This window comes from Leptinotarsa decemlineata, unplaced genomic scaffold (assembly GCF_025532065.1).
Source record: "Leptinotarsa decemlineata unplaced genomic scaffold, Ldec_3_MD MMD2_P_RNA_scaffold_7, whole genome shotgun sequence".
NCBI lineage: Eukaryota > Metazoa > Arthropoda > Insecta > Coleoptera > Chrysomelidae > Leptinotarsa > Leptinotarsa decemlineata.
Genome location: NW_027412534.1, coordinates 4497184 through 4518810, shown reverse-complemented (window position 1 = coordinate 4518810; position 21627 = coordinate 4497184). Strand labels below are relative to the sequence as shown.

At 34.3% G+C, this 21627-nt stretch overlaps 1 long non-coding RNA gene across 4 annotated transcripts; it reads right to left on the bottom strand.

Moving 5' to 3' along the window:
* Positions 1-7772: 7772 nt before the first annotated feature.
* Positions 7773-16889, bottom strand: LOC141480330 (uncharacterized). 4 transcript variants are annotated; one of them, XR_012464272.1, is made up of 4 exons: positions 16015-16881; positions 15358-15661; positions 14986-15164; positions 7773-8508 (listed from the first exon to the last, which is right to left on the bottom strand). It is a non-coding gene; the product is annotated as an uncharacterized lncRNA (long non-coding RNA). The 4 variants fall into 4 exon arrangements; XR_012464270.1 differs by lacking the exon at positions 7773-8508 and adding an exon at positions 13499-14293 and having other exon boundaries at positions 14645-15164; positions 16015-16889; XR_012464271.1 differs by lacking the exon at positions 7773-8508 and having other exon boundaries at positions 14471-15164; positions 15358-15621; positions 16015-16882.
* Between the last annotated feature and the right edge of the window lie 4738 nt (positions 16890-21627).

Here is a 21627-nt window from a genome sequence, read left to right as displayed (position 1 = left end):
AATATTTTCTTCTTAAAATGAATTCAGACAAATAAAAACATTTGAAATAACAGAATCTTTTGTTCTTAAACTAAAATTAGACATATTCAATAAAAACAACGTTAAACAACAGAGTCTCTTGTTCTTAAACTGAGTTGAGACATATTAAATAAAAACATATTTTAAAAAACAGAATATTTTGTTTTTAAACTGAATTTAGATAAAAACATTTAAACAACATAAATTTTTGTTCTTAAACTAAAAATAGACATATTAAATAAAATCATAACGTTAAACAACAGAATCTTTTGTTCTGAAACTAAAATTAGACATATTAAATAAAAACAACATTAAACAACAGCCTCTTTTGTTCTTAAACTGAATTGGTACATATTAAATAAAACATATTTTAAATAAATCTTGTGTTCTTAAACTAAAATTAGACGTATTAAATAAAAAACATAACGTTAAACAAATCAAAAACTATTTTTTTAAGCCTTATCCCTAATTATGATATCGTTCCCTAATTATAAAATTAAATTAATAAGACTAGCCCGTAAGTAAAAAGTCTTTCTTTTTTTTATCTGACATAGACAAAAAGGGAAGCCATGATTTTAAAGTTCGTAATTGTGGAGGCGAAGCAAATAGCTAGTTTATTGGAAAAATCTCTGGTTCATATTTAAAAATAAAAGCTTTTCCATTCTCTTTGGCTTAATAGAGCAGCGCCTCTCGCTTAATATTTGGCCCGATTTCGAAAAAGTCCTTTCAGATGGTACAGAAGAAGCCATAACTGATAAATATTTATCAGCCAAGCTTGAGAGCTCCGGGTAAAGTAATGTCCGCGCCTGCCACCATCTCAAAGGACACTCATTTCGAGGTATAATTCTTTCCTCTAAATATTGCCTCATAGTAATAATACTGCTGCTAACTAAGGAGTTTGAAGCTGACGCTGACATTACCAGATTGTCAAAACCTTTCCAAATTGAATCTTCGTTATCATCGTCAGTGTTGCTAGTTGATATAGCTAACATTGACTGAGTAGGTTCTGTAAGTTGCTGTTGGCAGTTAAACTCGTTTTGCAGCTCAATTTTCAATGCATCTTTGGCAGACTCATAACTTGGCACATCAAATCGAAATGCCAACTTTTTGAAACGCGGGTCTAGTAGAGCTGCTTTCGATAATACGGGATGCCTGTAACAATTCCTGAACCTACTTTTAAATTCTGTTAATATTTTATTAACCAGTTTTTTTCCCGTCTCTGTTAAAATATTCGAAGTCAAATTGCAAAAAATTTCCGTCAAACTTTCCGTCGAAGCCAAGATCATTGAAACAGTCACCTTTTTTTCAGAAGACATTTCTTCAGTGAGTAGTTTTAATGGTTTTAGGATTTTTATTATTTCTGGCAGTGTCTGCCATTCGCCTTCTGATAGATTTTCTACTGGATTATGTAGGATCCCAAGAGATGCTTCTAAAGTTTCTTGAAGGAAATAAATCCTTTCAATCATATCCAAAGTGCTATTCCATCTTGTCACTACATCCATTTTTAACTTTAATGGTTTTTGACCAGGCCTCAGCTGGTCTTGCATGGCTATTAATTTATTGTTAGCTATTGGACTTCTGTGGAAATATTCCACAATAGCTTTTATTTTTTTTATCAGGGCCTCGAGGTCACTTTCTTGGAGTCCTGCACGCACCACTAAATTGAGAGTGTGAGCGATACACGGCAAATGCTCATAATTTGTCAATCGTATAGCAGCCTTCATATTTGCTGCGTTATCTGTAACGCAGACAAATATTTTATTCTGTATGTCCCAATGGCAGAACAAATTGTGCAGCTCTTTTTTTATGTATTCGGCCGTGTGTCGCTCATGGCATTCAAAACAGCCAAGTAACGCAGACTTCATCTCCCAATTTATTAGATAATGGGCTGTTACGGCTTGATAGGACGTTGTTGCCCTAGAAGTCCAGCCATCGGTAGTGATTGATATATATTTAGCGCTCTCCAATTCTGCTTTTAATTTTTTTTGAACATCAGAATAGTGAGCATCCAACAAAGTATTACTTAATATATATCGTGTAGGTATTTTATATCCTGGTTGTAAAAAATTAATAAGGTCTTTAAAACCCGCATCCTCAACCATAGAAAAAGGTTGAATGTCTTTAACTATCATTTTAAAAATTAAATCATTAATTTTCTTTTCTCTTACTACACTCACTGGACGTTTGATAAAGTCATTTAAATCAGTCTGCTTTGAATTCTTTTCATTACTGTTAATCACAGGATTAGACACTGTGCTTGTTGAAGTTGATGGTATTGGAGCTTCCAGAACTGTTGCATTTGACGCGGAACACAAAAAAATAGATTCATAAGTTGGTCTATGTTTTTTATGAGATGCTTTTTCAAGTTTGTAGTAGAGCCACCTTTCACGGAATACAATGACTTGCAAAGATCACATTTTACCTTATCGTCTTTATCCTCCGTGAAAAAACTCCATAGTTTACTTCTTTTCTTATCCATTGTATGTACCGGTGAAGTTATACTGTAAAATAATAATAATAATGTAAGTGTAGGCACATGCGACGAGTATCATTATATAATATAAAAACACCAAATAAATCATATTTGTAAGCCCTTTTGAATAATAAATCAATATTTCTGTAACAAAAAAGCAATTTTAAACGAGGCCGTAGAATTTTCGCTTAAGTTTTATATTTATTTAAACTAAATTTTTTTAGCAAACTTTAGATGATATTCAATTAATGAGTTCAATAATATAAAATATACAGTCGACTCATGTTCATTCAAACTTCGAACCTCTCTATAATTCAAAGTTTTTACGAGTTATTAAGAAAATTTATTTATATTTTGAACTAAGTCAATACATTTTTGTACATTTGGTAATTCGAACAAAGATATTATCGCTATATAACAAAACAAAACATTAAAATTCGAAAATACTTATGTAAAAATCGTAACAAACTAATATTAACTAAACAAAACTTTATATAGGTACCAAACAAAACTTTATATAGTTACTTATAATTCGTAAACAATATTTTCTTACCTTATTCAAATTTCAAACACAAATAATAAACTATCAAAAGCAGTAAAGGAAATAACTTGGATAAACAATTAACTTTCACTAATAATAAACAAACATCGTTATTTTGTAATTGTAACTTGCTTGTAACGAACGGTTTTGAATTCACCGAATAAGAGCGCGCAAGGTGCGCATGCGTAAAACCACAGATTAAGTAACAAACGTACACGAACGGCAAATGTTTCAATACAAGCAATGCTTGCAATGAACCATCAATGAACCCATCCATTATACAATAAATGCGAGGAACGAAATCGTGCGATTAACCAAATACATTCGAGAGTAACGTTTCGTTTCTCGGTACCAGAGGACGCACCCGTTACTCAGTACCGAATACATACAGTTTGCTACAGGTCTACCGATGAATACGCATTACTCTGCCACACGTCGTGGAGTGAACATGTCGCTCTCTAGCCGTTGAACGGTTATTGCTGTGACGTCACTCCACTACTAACTTGGTGCCCTCACACAGATGGAGCATTTATTACTTGGAGGATCTTCGAAGTATGCAGACGTATGTTTGTACATAGACAAACAAGCACATGATGAAACCCTGTACCGTGCATTCTCTTACACACATACACACACAAAATCTCATATGAAAAAAAAATCTGAACGATCCATGCACCAGACACTTCAAGGTCACAACGCCTTGACTTCACTGAACAACAAAAAAGCAAATAACACGTCATATTGGTGGGGGGAGGATTAGAACCGGGAAAAAATTTCTGAACGATCCATACACCACACCCTTCAAGGTCACATCACCTTGACTTCACCAAACAACAACCAATAAAAAAATCAATTAATACGTCATAGTGGTGGGGGGAGGCCGAGAATCAGCTGTAAACAACTACTAACAAGCGCCTCTTTTTCTTTGTACCAATATTGGAGTTATTAGAATTCCATACAACCATAGAAATACTAAGCCACATACATGTTCTATGAAAATATACAATGGCTCATTATCCAGAACTACGTCGTATTAATGGCGCAGTTATAGAAGAACCTTGAAATCAGCAAAGACTCAGCATTTCCTGTTTACCAGTCTAGAAATAGAACACAAATGACTTCCAGTAGGAATTACCTATAAAAGCAAGCAAGACTCGAAGCCAGCGTTCATAAGTTATTATTACTCGTGTAATTCACTTCAGCTCATGAAGCTCAATAATTGTATTTGTATTTGTGAACCAAAATAAATTGTGTTTTTGAAAAGCTTATATTTGAAAACCAAATATAACAAAGTGGCGCAGTCGGTAGGATTTCTAAAAACGTAGAAACTCCAAGCCAATAAAGAAGAGAGGCACCAGAGAAGTTCCTACGGTGATCTCCAGATCTTCAAAGAAAAAAGAACCAAAAAAGCAACCCAAGTGGATGGATGGTCTCTTCAACACTGAGGAAACACGTGTAAGTCGCAAGCCGTTACTCATCCGCAGTGGAATTCTGCCTTATGAAGTAGGATTTCATCATCCACAACGAAGGGAAGCCCAAGAAACGAAACCGCATAGATTAAGAAGAAACCAAACCAAAACCCCGTCTTGAGAGTCCTGTGGATTAGGAACACCTAGTGAAGCCCCTGACAGCGAATCGCAAGACAACCCCAATCGTCAAAACCCTGTTGAAACCTCCTGTGGATTAAGAACACCCAGTGAAGCCCCTGACAGAAGATTTCAGCAACCCAACATCGCAAATGTAAGTGACTTTGAATTATCATCTTAATTGATTGTAATCGAAGTTCTCTTATCCATTCCATTCTCACCCAATTTCATCCAAAACCAACTGAAACAACTGAAAAAGAAATTTCTTCATACTGCTGAAAAAAAGTGAAAGTAACATCTGAAACTTTTATATTACAAAACTTTCTAAAATGCCAAATCAAGATCCAGAAGTCGAACCATACAAACTGTCCGAATTATTTTCACTAATACCAGATTATGATGGCGACAGTATTTTATTGAACACGTTTTTGAATGCATGTGATCAAGCATTCGCATTAGCTACCAACGATCAGAAACGTCTTCTCATCACACATTTCAAAAATAGATTAAAAGGAAAAGCAGCAATTTTGGTAAATTCTCAAAATCCTATAACATATACTGCTATTAAACAATTATTAAATACTCATTTTGGTGATTCTCGTGATATCAATTCACTCATTCAAGATTTGCAACGAATGAAACAATCCAATGGAGAATCAAGTATTGCTTTCCACTCACGCATACAAACTCACAATGCTAAAATGATTTCTTGCGTTAATAAATCAAACCTTACGCTAGAACAAAAAGACGCACAAATTACATTAATAAATAATATGTCATTAAACACCCTTTTGACAGGTTTAGAACCACGAATTGGACAAATAATACGTGCAAGCAACCCTCAAAACATGACGGAAGCCGCACAAAGAATAAAAAGAGAAACACAACTTTCATATTTTGAGTCCCAAAAAGCCTCAAAACCAAATTTCAATCCATCACAAAAACAAAGACCGAATCAAAACTTCAGGTCACAATTTCCAATACAATCAAATCAATTTCCAAGACAAATAAATCAATATTCAAGACAAACACAATTCCCACAAAGTCCAAATCGGAATAATTTTCAAAATCAAATGAATTTTCAACGTACAAATTATCAAAATCGACTCAATTTCCAAACTCAAGTACGTCCCCAAGTAAACCCCAACTTTTCTAACAATGCACAACCACAAAGACAAACAAACTTTCAACCAAGAGCCAACAAGAATTTCCAACAACAAAGAAATTCTGTCATTCAACCCAATCCGAATTTTCAAAGACCCAATATTCAAAAAACACACTGTATGAATCCTGAATATAATTATTATGAAACAAATGAAAACGCTTATTACGAAGTTATGATCAACCCAACTATGAATATGAATGCATTGATTATACTGCTAATCAAGAATCATATGAATCTGAAACGCAATATGACACACAACAATATTATCAACAAGAATATGATGACGCTTCTAATTATTTCCAAACCAACCTTGAACCAATTAATGACTATCCTACTGAAAACAATGAACAATACCGGGATTTTCAGATAGACCACCTATCAATAAAACCGCCTATCAGCAAAATGTCCAGCGAGACTTCAGACAAAGACATCTCACAAGAAGTGATAACCCAGAAATTCCTAATATAAATACCAGAATAAAAACAGTTAGTCCCAATAATTTATACTATATTCATTATATAACAAAAACTTTCAAATTACTAATTGATACGGGAGCAGGTATTTCAATTTTAAAACCTAAAACAGCCGCAACACTCATAGAACGAATTCCAGAAAAATTAACAATCTCAGGCATCACTGAAGAAAAAATTCCTGTAACAGAATCAACCCTCGTTCATTTCCAACCAAATGATCCACATAAAGTGTATATTTGTGATTTAGACATCGAATTTGATGGAATTTTAGGATGTGACTTCCTAGAACATTATCAAGGAACTGTTGATATAAAAAATCGTAAATTAATATTGAGCTATAAAACCGTTCCATTAATAAAAGCAATTGACCCAATTGCAGAACAACAACAAAATGAAATCCAAATAAATACCCCTGTAACTCAAATTCCAAAAGTAACGAATATAATTGAAATTGAATCACGAACAGAAAAAATTCTCAAATTAAATGCCAACTTAAAAAATTTCGAAGCAATACTGCTTGCTTCTGAAAAAGAAAAAGTACGCCTACCAAACGCATTAATAAAAATCAATGAAAAAGGTGAATTTCTTACAACAATAATAAACCCAAATGCAATTTCGAAAACAATTGATTTTTCTGATTTAAAATTAGAACCAATTGAAAATTCAAAAAATCATATTGAACTAATGCATTTCAATGAATATCAAAATGAACCTATTATCGATCGTAGACATGAAATAAAAAATAACCTTAGACTTGAACATCTAAATGACGAAGAGAAAGAACTAATAACAAATTTATGTTTAGAATTCTCTGATATTTTCTATTTAGAAGGTGATAAATTAACTTTTACTAATGAGATCAAACACACAATTGATACTAAAGACGCAAAACCAATATTCACAAAATCCTATCGATATCCTCATGTCCCTAAAGAAGAAGTAAAGTCCCAAATTTCAAAAATGCTTGAACAAGATATCATAAGACCCTCAATTTCACCATGGTCATCCCCTGTATGGGTAGTGCCAAAAAAGCTTGACGCCTCCGGAAAACAAAAATGGAGAGTAGTCATTGACTATAGAAAACTAAATCAAGTAACTATTGACGACAAGTATCCTTTGCCGAATATAAGTGACTTATTAGATCAATTAGGACTTCACAACTTTAGACCTTGCTTCAGGTTTCCACCAAATTGAAGTAGATGAAAAAGATATTTCAAAAACAGCTTTTTCAGTAGAAAACGGACATTATGAATTTACTAGAACCCCGTATGGATTAAAAAATTCTCCAAGTACCTTTCAGCGTGTAATGGATAACATTCTGCTAGGAATCCAAAACGAAAGATGTCTAGTTTACATGGATGACATCATAATATATTCTGCAACCTTACCAGACCATATTTCTCGATTAACCGAAGTGTTCAAACGATTAAGAAAAGCTAATCTTGAAATCCAACCCTGTAAATGCGAATTTTTAAAATAAGAGCAGAATACGGAGTAAAACCAAACCCAGTTTTTTTTTGTCAGAATTTTGTTCTTTTCCTACTATATAAAGAAAAACATGGAGAGAAATATGAGCAAATATATAAAGAAATACATAAAGAGGAATACAAAAATACATGAATATTTTATTGCACGTAGTTGAAAGATAGCCGATACTTGAAGTGAAGAAACAAAATTATTTCTTTCTTTTCCTACTATGTAAATGATAAATACAATCGTTTTGATTTTTGAGTTTGAATAAAACGTGGGTGAAGCAATTCTGACACCATCGTGATTTATCCTTAAACAAAGTATGTAGCTCATGAGAATGAAAATTTTCATGGTAGAAACTGATTTGAAATTTTGTTTTTTACTTGTGCATTACATCGTACATTATATCAAACAAGTCTGCACAACTCTCGCAAAACCTGACATTAAAATGTTCATTTTCATAAAATTTTTCCCAAACGCAATATGAGTCATACTTGAGGTATGACTCCAAATTGTTAGAATCTAACAAGGCTTTGCGAAAATTGGTAAGTATATTTCGACAAATTGAGGTATCAATTTCAAAATCGATAAGTATGTTCACATCATATGGAGTTTTAACTTTATTTATTTGAGATCATTTATAGTCGCTAAAATTTTGAATCACTTTTTCTGTTAATTTCAATGGCAATGGTGACCATGTTATGAAATCCCACGTAGAGGATATATTCTCGCAAATGACTTTGATGCACAACTGCTCCAAATTCATGGCTGAGAGTGTGCACCTAGAAATGAAAAAATATTCAAGTTAAGCTGTAATGCCCCCACGGCAGGGTTTCATAGGACTCAGGGATGAGATAACGTTTGTCATCATCTGGACTTAAAGCCACTTTCGCCTGCTCGATACTGAACACGTTGTGAGCAAAAGATCTTATTGTACATTGAGAAATGTTTTTTTTCTGCTTGGAATTTTTCAAACAGTCGACATAGTCATCGAATGTGATTTTATTCTTTACCACACCATATTTCACCCCTTTTGCCTTTTCGATGACTTTACCACCTTGCACTTTGTAGGCGTATATTTTTGAACGCAACCCCGCAAAGTGCGTGATGATTTTGCCGTTTGCTTCATCTTTCATGAGGCCGGGCACTTTTTTATTCACACGAGTGATTCCATAAATGTTATCTGTGCCATAATCCGATGTGTCAAATTTCTCAATGTGTTTTTTGATGATTTCCTTGTATGCATCGTCACATACCAATTCATATATATATATATATATATATATATATATATATATATATATATATGAATCAGTATCACTATAGAGGACTCTACATTTCTCCACCCCCAAGGTGGGACATGCAAATTTTTGATATATCTAAAACTGCCATTCCCACATACATCGGTTTATTGAATACAAGTTCGGATTTTTTTAATTCAATAGTCATCAAATCGGCATCGAAAACTGTACGGTTATGGAATCGAGGACTACCGATGAGATTTTTGGCACCATATCGACCCTCGTAGGAGGTGACTAATTTTACTATTCTGTGTAACCGGATGTTCTCAATTGTTTTACCGAAAATCGCGTTATTTGCTAAATTGAACTGATTCTTTTCAAAAGAACTACTAGCTGCAGTCCTCAATCGAGTATTCAACTCGATATAAGGACGCAGCCATGCAGACTGTTTGAATTTCAAAACTTTATGAATTTTTCCAAGTATCAAACCATGTTCTAGAGCCTGCTTTGAATTTCTGTAATGAAGAGTATATTTATTGTGGAGAGTTGGCATCAATTTTTTTAATTTCGAGTTTGGTGGTGTCCGATGTTCGGGGCAAAAAGGGAAATCTTTATGTGAATCATGAAGGTGTGCAGGGTACTCTAAATCAACTTGTAAAATATAGCCTTCGGGGTTGTCGTCAGGAATTTGAGTTACATCAATGTTCGTATCCGTCCATTCCAAACCTCCATATGGTAGGAACTCTGACATTGCCCATCCATATAGATTATTGAGGTCAAAATACATGAGATACTTGGACAGTTTCGTGGGATCGTATGATGGCATATACTGGTTATTTGCTTCCGATATCTATTGCAACAAACTGAAATTCCTCCCCTAATACCCTTTTCCACAAACATAACCATATCGACGTCCTTTAAAATTTGTAATTTGCAACCGGTATATTTCAACATGCAATTCCACGTGTACCCCAGCATTGTGTAGTACCAAGCAGGATCCAGCCCATACGTCTTCAAATCAATCTTACGGAAATTTTCAAAAACATCAGCCAAAAGAAGAATGTCTGTTTTCATATACAAATCGCTGTATTGACCTAAATTTTCGATACTGAATTGACGCCAAACGTTTTGCGCATGAGCATACTTTTCATCATTAATTTCTGTGTCATTGAGTTTATTGTAGAATTTTTTCTTTGATGGAAGCTTAGTGTCGCGGAGTTTTTCAATATTATTGATATAATCATACGGAAATACACCCTTTTTTGTTAAAAGAGCAAATTTCTCGTCATCTAGTAAAGCAAATTCTTTTTTGAGTATTTTCAAATTGTTTGGATTTAATGTTGAAACCAACTCGTCGAGACTGGCTCCCATGAATCGAAAAGAATCTATAAACCGGATTTTGATGTTAATTTCACTATCAAATTGGGTAAATGAAATGTATTTTTCCTTGTTGATGGGAAGTATGCTTACACGCCCTTTTTTAGCGACATCTCTAATTATGAAATGAGAATCATAGCCTGACAGATTGTGAAATGACATGGGGACGACAAATAGCTTTTTAAATGAGATTGCACTCTTGATGACTCCACCCCCTTAACAACCCTGTAAAATGACTGATCCCTTACAATGATATCTTTTTTCGTGAAGGGTTTCTCGCAAATATGACATATCATAGCAGTGACCATATTAAGAGGACATATCATCGGTTCAATATTTTTGATTTTGGACTCAACAAATCTGGCGATATGGGCCATTTCATCAGCAAACCATTGAATGCAATCCTCACCTCGATGGCTATTGAATCTGGATAGCGTGTCATCATATGAACATTTCAAGTAGTAACCTGCACTGAAAGCTTTATGTGATTGATATTTTTTACATTTGTCTGAAATTTCCTCCTCACAATTCTGTAGAACTGATTCGAAATCCGCGTATTAAACAAAAGGACACTTTTGTTTGTAAACGTAATTCCGAAATTCTATGTGATCGAATTTCGGAAAGGAAATTTTGCATTTGTTTGCATGTTCATTCAATTTCTGTTCGCTATAAAAATAATTCAGACATCTATCACAAAAATATTTTTTTCCGCAATGTTTGCTAACCTGTGCTGCAAGAAGTCTGGACATGTTTTTTATCCAACAATAATGATACTTGATTTCAGAACTATCTGTATCTAAAGGTAAAGCATCATATTCATTCAATTTGGGAAAGTATTTGTTTTGAATTAAAAGTAAATTACCGTGACGATCCAATTTATGTTTAGTTAATCGTGCAGGTACTACTTCGTAAAATGATTTTTCCTTGGTGACATTCAATTCCAAACTATACATTGACTGAAATGTTGTTTAGTTTCTCAAATTTTGTTATTTGGGGAATTTTCATGGGAATTTCCAAGCCGTTTGTATTCAAAACCGTGTCATAATGGGGATATGAAGATGAGCGTGTAACATTATGTTTGGCAGGGTACAACGCACTCACAATTGCTCTGAAAAAACAAGCATCAGCCTGATTAGCAATATTTATGCAGGCACCTTTGTTTTGAATTTTTTCAGGTAGTCGTATGAATGCTCTACCATGCCCACTCAGTTCATATTTATTAATGGCAATTTCAAGTAGAAGAATTTTACTCAACGCCCAACCCGAATCACGTTCCTGAAATTCTTCAAGTTTATTTAGAATAATATCGACAACGTGTTCCTGAAACCACGCAGGCAAATCCGTCCCCAAATCAATGACCGCATTAGGGGTGTTGAAATATTTGCGATCGCATATTTCCCCTTCATTTGAATTCTTTATGAAATCCCCCAACAAAGTGAAATTAACTTTAAGACATTGCATCTCATTTAAAATTTTTGAAACTTTCGATTTGAAAAGGAAATATGCGTCAGCTAAAAATTTCCGCACCTCCTTATGCGTCAAATTGATGATGATTCCCGTCCTAACTCGACCCTTGAAAATTGCATTAACATTTTCCCATTTCACTCTGCTGCTACGTTTCAAACCCGAACCTTGTTTATCATTCTTCATATTGATAATCAAATATTTAATCCGTTTCAATTCCCCAATTTTACTTATGATTTTCTTTTTTCTCCCCACTGAAAAATTGATTTTTTCCATTGCCAAATTACACTTTCTTATGTCTGTTTATTAGGTTTAACCTTTAACTACACGCGCCCTAAAATTATAAACAAGTACACGCGTGGTGTATTTTATACACCAATAAAAAATATTACTGAAAACTAATTTATTATCTGTTGTTTAAAAACATATGGATAACGTGCATTTCTAAAAACCACAAAATACTAAAAAATAATGTTGAAAAAACACATATTAAATACTTATTTCAATATTAATAATTAATTAATGTTAACAAAAATAAAAGTTGTAAAAACTGAAACTAATTATTAGGTATAAGAAATTCCTAGCATAGGTTACAAAATAAAATAAAACAGAAATAAAGTTTAATGTAAAAACTGAAACTGGTCAACTGTACTAATTGTTATGTACAAGAAATTCCTAACATGTAGTCATTCCTCAAATAGAATTTATTTCCATTTTACTATTCGTCGGTATCTGGTTGGTTCTGGCACTCTGGACAAGTAGTTGAAATAATTGCATGTTGTTTGCAAACTGGTTTGTTACATGTTTGGCACGAAATAGTAGTGACTCTATTTTTTTGTCTGCCACAGCAAAAGCACCTTCCCCTTACCTTTGTAGGTGGTTCTTTTTCTGGCTGATTTTTGTATTTCTTGAGAAATAGCTGAATGTCCAAAGGCAGAAATTTTAGCTCAGCCCTTTCCGCCAGGTAAGGCTTCATCAAAGAAATGACTAGCGCTTTTAGAAAGTTCCTCCTATATTTGTGTGGGTTATTTATGTGAGACGCGTTATACAAGATCTGGCTATTTATGCCAGATATATTTAGAAGTTGAAAAAATAAAACCAAAGGCCATCTCTTCGTTCTTCTAGACACGGAATACGTACTGCACATTTTATCGACTGTGTCAACACCCCCCTTGTGTGAATTGTAATCCAAAATTATGTCTGGCTTATTTGTTTGAGGGTCTATTGTTGAATCATCATGCATGGTTGAAATGAGAACCACAGATTTATTTTTTTGGGAACATATGACACAATGGCTATATCTTCTTGGAATCCAAAAATAGATGTATTGGGAGGTCTATTTTTGTTTGGCATAAACTCTAATGGGAGCTCCCTTTTATTTTTTTTATGGTTCCTCCCATTGTTACTTTATCTTTCAATAGATTTTTAGCTAAACCGTAGCTGGTGTACCAATTATCACAGGTAAGGTTTCTGTTCTTTCCTTTCCAGGACTGGAGCAACCGATGGGTAATATCAGATGGGTTATTTGAGTTTTGATAGGGGCCCTCTGGCTGTTTTCCACAATATATTTCAAAGTTTGTTACATAGAAAGTTCGCGCATCACATAACACAAAAGCCTTCAACCCATATTTAGCTGGTTTGCTTGGGATGTATTGTATAAAACTACATCTTCCTCTAAAAGGTATTGACATTTCGTCAATTGTTATCTCAGCGCCTAGACAGTAACTTTTCTCACAGTTTTCTGCAAATCGATCCAACACGAATCTAATGGGCGCAAGTTTATCAGTCTTTTTTCTGTCGGTTCTTGTATTTTTGTCGTCAAATCTTGAGGCAGTCAGTATAAACAAAAAAACGATTGCAGCCCATACAAGCTCGAAAAAGTTCTGTACCAGTCCCATCAGTACACCATAATTCAAGAGAATGTGTGTGATTTTGCTTTTTTAGGCCTGCCAAAAATAATAGCCCAAAAAAAGCCAAAAGTTCATTATGTGTAACATTTTTTGCATCTCGTTGTCGTTCATAGTTGGGTCGCAGTTTTTCAATTTCCAGATTTGTACAATCAATAATATTTTGAATAATATCGTCAGTAAACAATTTTTCAAATGCCATCCTCTCATCTGTGAGAGATCTTGCATATATTTTTGGCCCAGGAAATATTTTTACTAAATTTTTTTTGTTCGTTTTGCTATATTTACTCACAATAGGGTTTTTCTTCCATAGAGTTTTTTTATCTTTAGCCACGTAGTAATCTTCAACATGGTCAGTATTATGTTCGCTGAACTCTTCTACTGAGGTCAAACTGTGATCACTTTCTTCTTTGTATTCTTCATCTGACGTATCAACATTTTCTTCTATGAACTCTTCCTCTGACGTATCTGCATCTCCTCCTACTTCTTCCTCAGACTCGTTATCAAATATTGCTTGAGCCATTTCTTGAAGCTCATCATCAGTGAGACGTTTTGAATCTCTTACTTTTACTCGATCCCTAAAAAAGAAATAAACGAATAAAATCAAATTATTTGCGATTTTTTAAAAATTTATTATTTATTTATAATAGGTTTTCACTTATTATTTGCACTTATCATGAATTGAAATAACAAGGAAAGGAACGTGCTCGCAAGGCGTTGAGATGTCAACGCAAGGCGTTACAGGTTTAGAAACAAAAAACAAAGGAGCATTCATTTTTCCAGCTACATTGATAGGAATTTTATTATTATAAAAAATAGGTACGTACTAAAAAGCCATCATTCTATGACAAAATATCAAAAATATATTTATACATAAAAATATATACCCAGAGACCAGGAATATGTACAATAATTAAATGTATACTTACATGATACAAAGTACACGCGTGGTGTATTTTAGGCACCACGATGGATTGCTGCTAATTTCGATACACAACGATTTTACTGATCAGGCTGCTGCACCGATACTGGATGTGGCGATGACTTAGATAGTAAACAAAGGTTAGGTGGCGCGGTGGCGGCTCAACTGTTCGTATTCAAAAATGGCGGTGGTTTTAGTTATAGTGGTGTACATTTTACACCGGCGCGTGTAGTTAAAGGTTAAATACTTTCTCACAATGGAACTCGAATAATTTTCTTTGATCACTTCAAGTAATTTATCAATTTGAGAAAGAGTTTCGGAAACTGCCATGGCTATATTTCAACTTACTCAAATACTATGGATGGACAGTGGTAGTGTGGGTTGCTGCAGTGACTGCTCTGTTGGGAAGCTGATATTATGACGATGATTTGCTACTGATACTATGGATGGGCAGTGGTGGTGTGGGCTGCTGGGGTGACTGCTCTTTTGGGAAGCTGGTGATGTAATGGCTATGATTTGATTTGCGTCTGAAATGAAAACGATTTTTAGAGCCAATCAAAACAGAGAATAGTTGAAATAGAAACCTTTTTTTCAAAACTGGAACACAGAATTTAAACAGATAATAGAATATAAGCATTTCTTCAGAATAAAAGAAGATGAATGAAAGAAGAGGATGAACGAAATATTTTTCCAAAAAAAGTAGAATTATGCATAGCTCACCTTAAAATTCTACTATGATGAAGGATGCGGCGGGATTTGCTTTGCCCACCTCGACGAGACCCTCAAAGACAATGGCAAATTTCCCCTCTTCAAAATGGTGAATATTCGGCCTATAGTCTTCGGTGACCCTCGCCGGCAGGAAAACAATATTGTTTTTTAATTCCAACAGTACGACCTCTCCAAATTTTCCTCTAACGATTTTTGCTTTCTGAATTTGTTGCGGCTCCTTTATTGGCAAATCATGCAGTTTGATTGTTGGTTTGGCTGCAAGGGAGGAGCGTGCATTCATTTTGTGTAAGTCCATCTATGGGATAATTTTTTTTTGCAATTAATTTATGCTTTTTCACAAAAAATAAAAATTATTTCCAATCAATCGCTTGGTGGTTATTTATTTTTCAATAGTAATTGAATTCAAAAAAAGAAAAATTCAGTCATAAAACAAAAAATGCACTTGTAAAATAAAAAAAAAACTATTTGCGTTAAAAACTTGAAGAAAATCACTAACACTTTCTTGTACATTTAACTTGAAAATATTCAACATGAACGTTATTTTATTGTGAAACATATAAAAAGCACTTGTAGAATGGAAACAATTCTCATTCAAAAATTCAGCCGTGAAACATAAAAGACACTTGTACAATATAAAATGCAACTTACGATTTTTTATTGATATTGTAGAGTACGCAAGGAACTAGAGCACTAGTGAAACAACACTGCTGTCGATCGTAATACTGATGTTTTTTGACTGATACGATTGTTTTTTTATAGTCAGAGTCTAATGTTCGAGAAAAGAATGGAAGCATAAACATGTTTACTTTCACGCATGTTTGCGGCTTTATGTGCCATTCTCAAACAAATATTGACAAAAACAAGTGACTATTGAAAAACAATTTTGTATGATAAATAAAAATCATTTCATATTGAATCATTTAATTCATAACTATATTCTACAATTATTATCTTTGAAAGTATTACACATACTATTACCATGAATACAATGATTGAAATTATACATAGAGTAAAGTCTATTTTTCTGCGCTTTTTCTCTTTCCTCACAACTAATGGTACGGCAACGATGATAACTGCACTATCTTTGCTTGGAAGATTCTGGAATTTTCACTTGGATGTCGTTTTCTTTGGGGTAGTGCTGACAAATAGCGGCAATTTCGTTCTTTTGCTACCAGATGCATACATATTGATGAATGTTGCCATGAATCTCATCCCAACACTCATTATGGGATATTCACTGATGCAGCTATGATTTACTAATGGGTTGAATTCTTCGTAAAGGGTATCTGGTTTGCGGCAAATTTGGATTGAATACTCTATCGTTAATATTCAAAATATTCAACTGCTTCACAACATTCTCTTTTTCTTCATAAAATTAAATATCTTTACTCAATTCTCGAACACGTCTAACAAATTCCTCCAATTTTTGACGGTAGTCTTCGGTTGCCATTTTAATACTATTCCAAAGTAACAAGTGCTTGTCTATTATCATAAAATTCAATTACCTCCTCCCTTCTAAGCGAATTGACGTTTGAAAAAAAAAAAAAACGAACGATGAACGAATTAACATTTGAAAAAAATCGAACGCGAATTGGCTAGAAAACGAACGAATGTGCGTTCGACAGTTTAAACGACGTAGCATCGCCTCATTCATTCGACGCACGAATATTTTCACCGAGCGCATGGTAGGCATGTTTTTTTTTCTTCGATGTTACACACCCTGTATACTATAATGGAACATAACCCTCTCCCCATGGATTTTTTTTCTCAAACGTCGATGGCATATTTCAACTATTTCACTTCATCATCATTATTATTATTATTATTTCACGGTAGGAATGTTTTTTCTTTAATGTTGCCCACCCTGTATGTAGGAATGTTTTTTTTCTTTAATGTCGCACACCCTGTATATCCCCACGGATTTTTTTTCAAACGTCGATGGCATATTTCGATTATTAAATTTAATCATTATTATTATTTCACAATAGGAATGTTTTTTTCTTTAATGTTGCACACCCTGTATATCCCCACGGATTTTTTTCTCAAACGTCGATGACATATTTCAATTATTAAATCTAATCATCATTATTATTATACCACTTTACCGATCGAATATTTTTGTTTTTGCCGAGCGCTCCTACTGATAAACTCGAAGTCAACAACATCGCGACGAAGCCGCCGAGTGACCTTGAGCACTTCCGATTTGGATGTATCATTGTACATTTCAGCACTTCCGAGCTGGATGTCTCATTATAGATTTGAGCACTTCCGATTTGGTTCAATCATTATAGATCTACTTTTGAATAGAACTTCATCATTGATGTAGAAACTAGGAAGTCGTGGCAAATGCCACCATCAGGTTATACAACACAAAATTTCATACAATTGAAACGAAGTTCGCAATCAACAAAACATTTATTTTACATGGAATTTTCTGAAACAATTTTTGAATTCACTCAAACAAAGTGGAACCTGGCATTTTTCACATTGAATTCTTGAACGTCCAACACATGTCTCTAGTTTGCACCGTTGTTCATGTCTATCTTGGTGTTCTGGCTAATGTCCAATACTGTCATATTTTATGTCATCTGGAGGACCTATGTGTATTTTTTTATCTCTTTTTGGTACAGGAGAACTTCTTGGAAATAAGTAGGGTGTTGAGAGTTTTCTTTTTCAAATTATTCGATTATGACAGGAGATACTGATCGTGTTGGAGGTGGTAAAATTTCTTTTGATGATGATGCAGCCTTCAACTTTTTTGGTGGTGGAGGTGATGGAATAGCGTCCACGTCATCATCCTGTATATTGAAATTGAACCGTTTCACTGCTGTTTCCAGAAACCCCAATTCCTGTTCATTTTCAGCCATTGCTCGGGTTACTTTCACTGGCAAATTACCAAATTTCTTAGTCAAAGTAACCATCTTCTGACTGTATTTTAAATATACTAAAATATAGTCCTCAGATTTTTTTACGATCTGCTTCACACCATACCTATAACCATCTGAAAAATTGTTCAAACACAAGTATTAATATTAGTTGAAAATGACTTACCTGAATAATTGTTTAAGCACCACCATAGCCATATCGATTGGCAACATTTTTGTATTCGAAATTTTGATAATTAAAGTTGTCGAAATAGTTGACATTTTTGTTGTTGTTGTATCGATTCACTCGTAACTAGAATGATTTTCCAAAGACATTGATCCGTCAATTTATACTGTGAAATTGTGCTGAAAAACATTAATAACATCGTACGTATGTTGTTTATGCAATGATAAACGTGTGCATTATCATGTATCAAGTACGTGATATAATTTTTTTATTAAGAAATTCAATACCGTGTTACCATAACACACGTGTAAAGTTCATGATTTGCGAGTGCATTATCACGTATCAATTACGTAATGTAATTTTTCCATTAAGAAATTCATTGCTGTGTTACCATAAACAGACGTTTAAGAATGACTTTTCAAAAGGTTCATTATCAAAATAACAACGACAATAATGAACATTATGATATTTTTATAACAATTCATTGTGGAGGGACATTGTTACAAATAATGAATACATCTAATCGGCAAAAGTTTGTCAGAGGTCGGTCACAAGATTCGCACCACGTTTGCGTCATTTCCATCATCCATATAGTATAATGGAGGTCCATATGTTCATACTCACCCCCATTATTCCTATTTCGATGGGATTAAAATCTGAAACAACACCAACATAACATGTGGATGCTATCATTATTGGTTCGTACATGCACATGAGAGTCCGTCACATAGTACAGATCTAAAAGGTTTTCCACTGTGTTGTATCTAAAGCGAGATACCGATGAAACTTTTGAATAAATCACACAGCAAAATTTCAACATGTACACTTTATTTCTCTACCAGATTTCTACTTGCCATTGTCTGTCGCTGGATCATCATCAATACCTTCATCTTGAAGTTCCGGATCCATTACACCATCAATATCCTGCAGATCATCAGCAACAGCTATGGCTCCAGCGTCTTCTTCTACAACGATGTCATCTAATACATTGATTATATCGTTTTCTTCTCCGATGTTATCATCTCCTTCGATAATAATGTTGGGAAGTTCGTCCTCTTCATCCGGAAACTAATTATTTTCGTCTTCAAGTATCAACCTTGTCAAAACTTCATTAGTTTTTGCAGAATTCATTTTTCTTTATTTCTGAGTGAAAAGCTGGAAAGTACTTGGTACTGGTGTTAGTGTGGTGGGCCCCTATGGTTTGATGTTTTTTGGACACTTACCATAGGTAAAGAATGAACCACGTATCCAACCTGATTTTATACCGTGGTCCAAACCAGCCGACTTTCATACTCGGAGAACGTTCAAATTCACTTTCTCTACGACAAGGGAGCTGTGTTGCCAGAGAAAGATGTTTTGGGAAATTCAAAAACGACTTGAGTATGCCACAATTATAAACTTCCTGTTGGAATCGAGCGGCTGTTCCCAAACAAGTAGGAAGTTTCTTTGGTTAACAAGATGTTTGTTATAAACCTACTGAATGACAAACCAACGTACATTTTAAACATTTATTGAATAAGAATTAAAACTAATATTACAATAGCAAACACAAAAACAAGAACATCAGGTGCACGGAATTACCTAAACGTATAATTTCGGACAATTATCAATTACAAATATAAAAAGCGTGTACACTAACACTACCTTCAACAAATTTTACTATAAGTAGCAGATACGCCGTCTTACTTAATATTAATAACTCAGGGCAGAAACGATACCAATATATAATCACTGCAGCAACTGGCTTACCGTTTTCCGCACAGGATCTGGGATAGTCATTTCGTTCTGCTTTTACTCTCAGAAAGAACTGGAACAGTATGCGCCTTTTTGGACATCAACTTTGGTTGAAGAGGAACGTACTGCAGTTTGCCTTGCAAAGTAGGAACACTTTTACTTTACTTTTTGGAACTCTAGCTCTTTTTCGAAACCCTTATACCTGACACCAGATTTATGTTGGGGTTATGCCATATAGGGACCCCCAAACGTTAATAAATTCAAAAGAGTAGTAGTTTTCCTAGTAAAGTACTTTATTGCAATACTAAAAACTACTAAGTCGGAGTTACAGAAGTTGGTTGTGGTTGTTACAAGGTTGGTGAATGACTGCCACGCCACGCAGGGCGTGATTATTTTTTATGTGCGATACCTCACGTGACTCTAAGAGAGATGCAAAACGGTGCTTAGTTCATAGTTAATGTTCCAATTGATGTGAAAATGCAAGCTAAACAAAACAAATCAAGTAAAGTGTCGCATTTGTTGGATTATTAATTATGAGGTTTTATTCAACAGCCATATGTTCATGGAATAAAATAATTTATATGAATACGTTTTATTAAATGATATAACTCTAGAAATGCGCTTCACAACAGCACAGTTCAAAAAATTCCACATCCATTGATGACTCAGATGAAGTAAAATCAATGGATATTTTTCAAAGAAGAGAATGAGATTAACATTCATTACATTCAAAAGTTATGTGTCGAAGACAAAGTCAATCGTCAGGGTCGAAAGTCCATGTCAGAGGGTATATAACATTTCATAACACAAGGTCATATTATGAGATGATCTCAACGACTTGTGATGTCATTCATGTCGAATGATTGGAGGTTTAACACTCCATGTCTGAGATTATATGACGTATTCATAATACAAAATCATGAGACACGCTAGGTTGTGTTCATATAGCGAGGTCATATGACACAAATATCCCAAGGACTTGTGATGTCATTCAATGTCAATGTCGAATGATTGGAGGTTTTCAGCTTCACACTACAAGTAACTGACGTCTTGTTTCCTCATCATGAATCAAGTAACACCGGTTGTGCAAAAAGCCGATTCCACAAGTGAGCCTCATTTGGTTCCTTCTGAGGATTCAGCCTATGGAAACATACAAGTTGAAATTATCAATTCAACGGGTGTGGATAACAACTTTGATGGGTATTCAGATACCACAATTGATTTGGCCGAGGGCCGTGGATTTGAATTCGACGCTGACAAATATGGTCTATTTGATGATCCAAATGATCCGAATGCTGACTTTGATGTAATGAATGAATTTTTCCGATCTTTCGGGAATCATCCAGCGCTGACATTATGGAACCGTATGTGGATGAAGAAATTGAACAAAATCAATTTACCGACCCACCAAAAATCATTGTGATAGCTGATTCTCCGGATCCTGAAATAGTCATTATCGATGATGATCAGAATGGG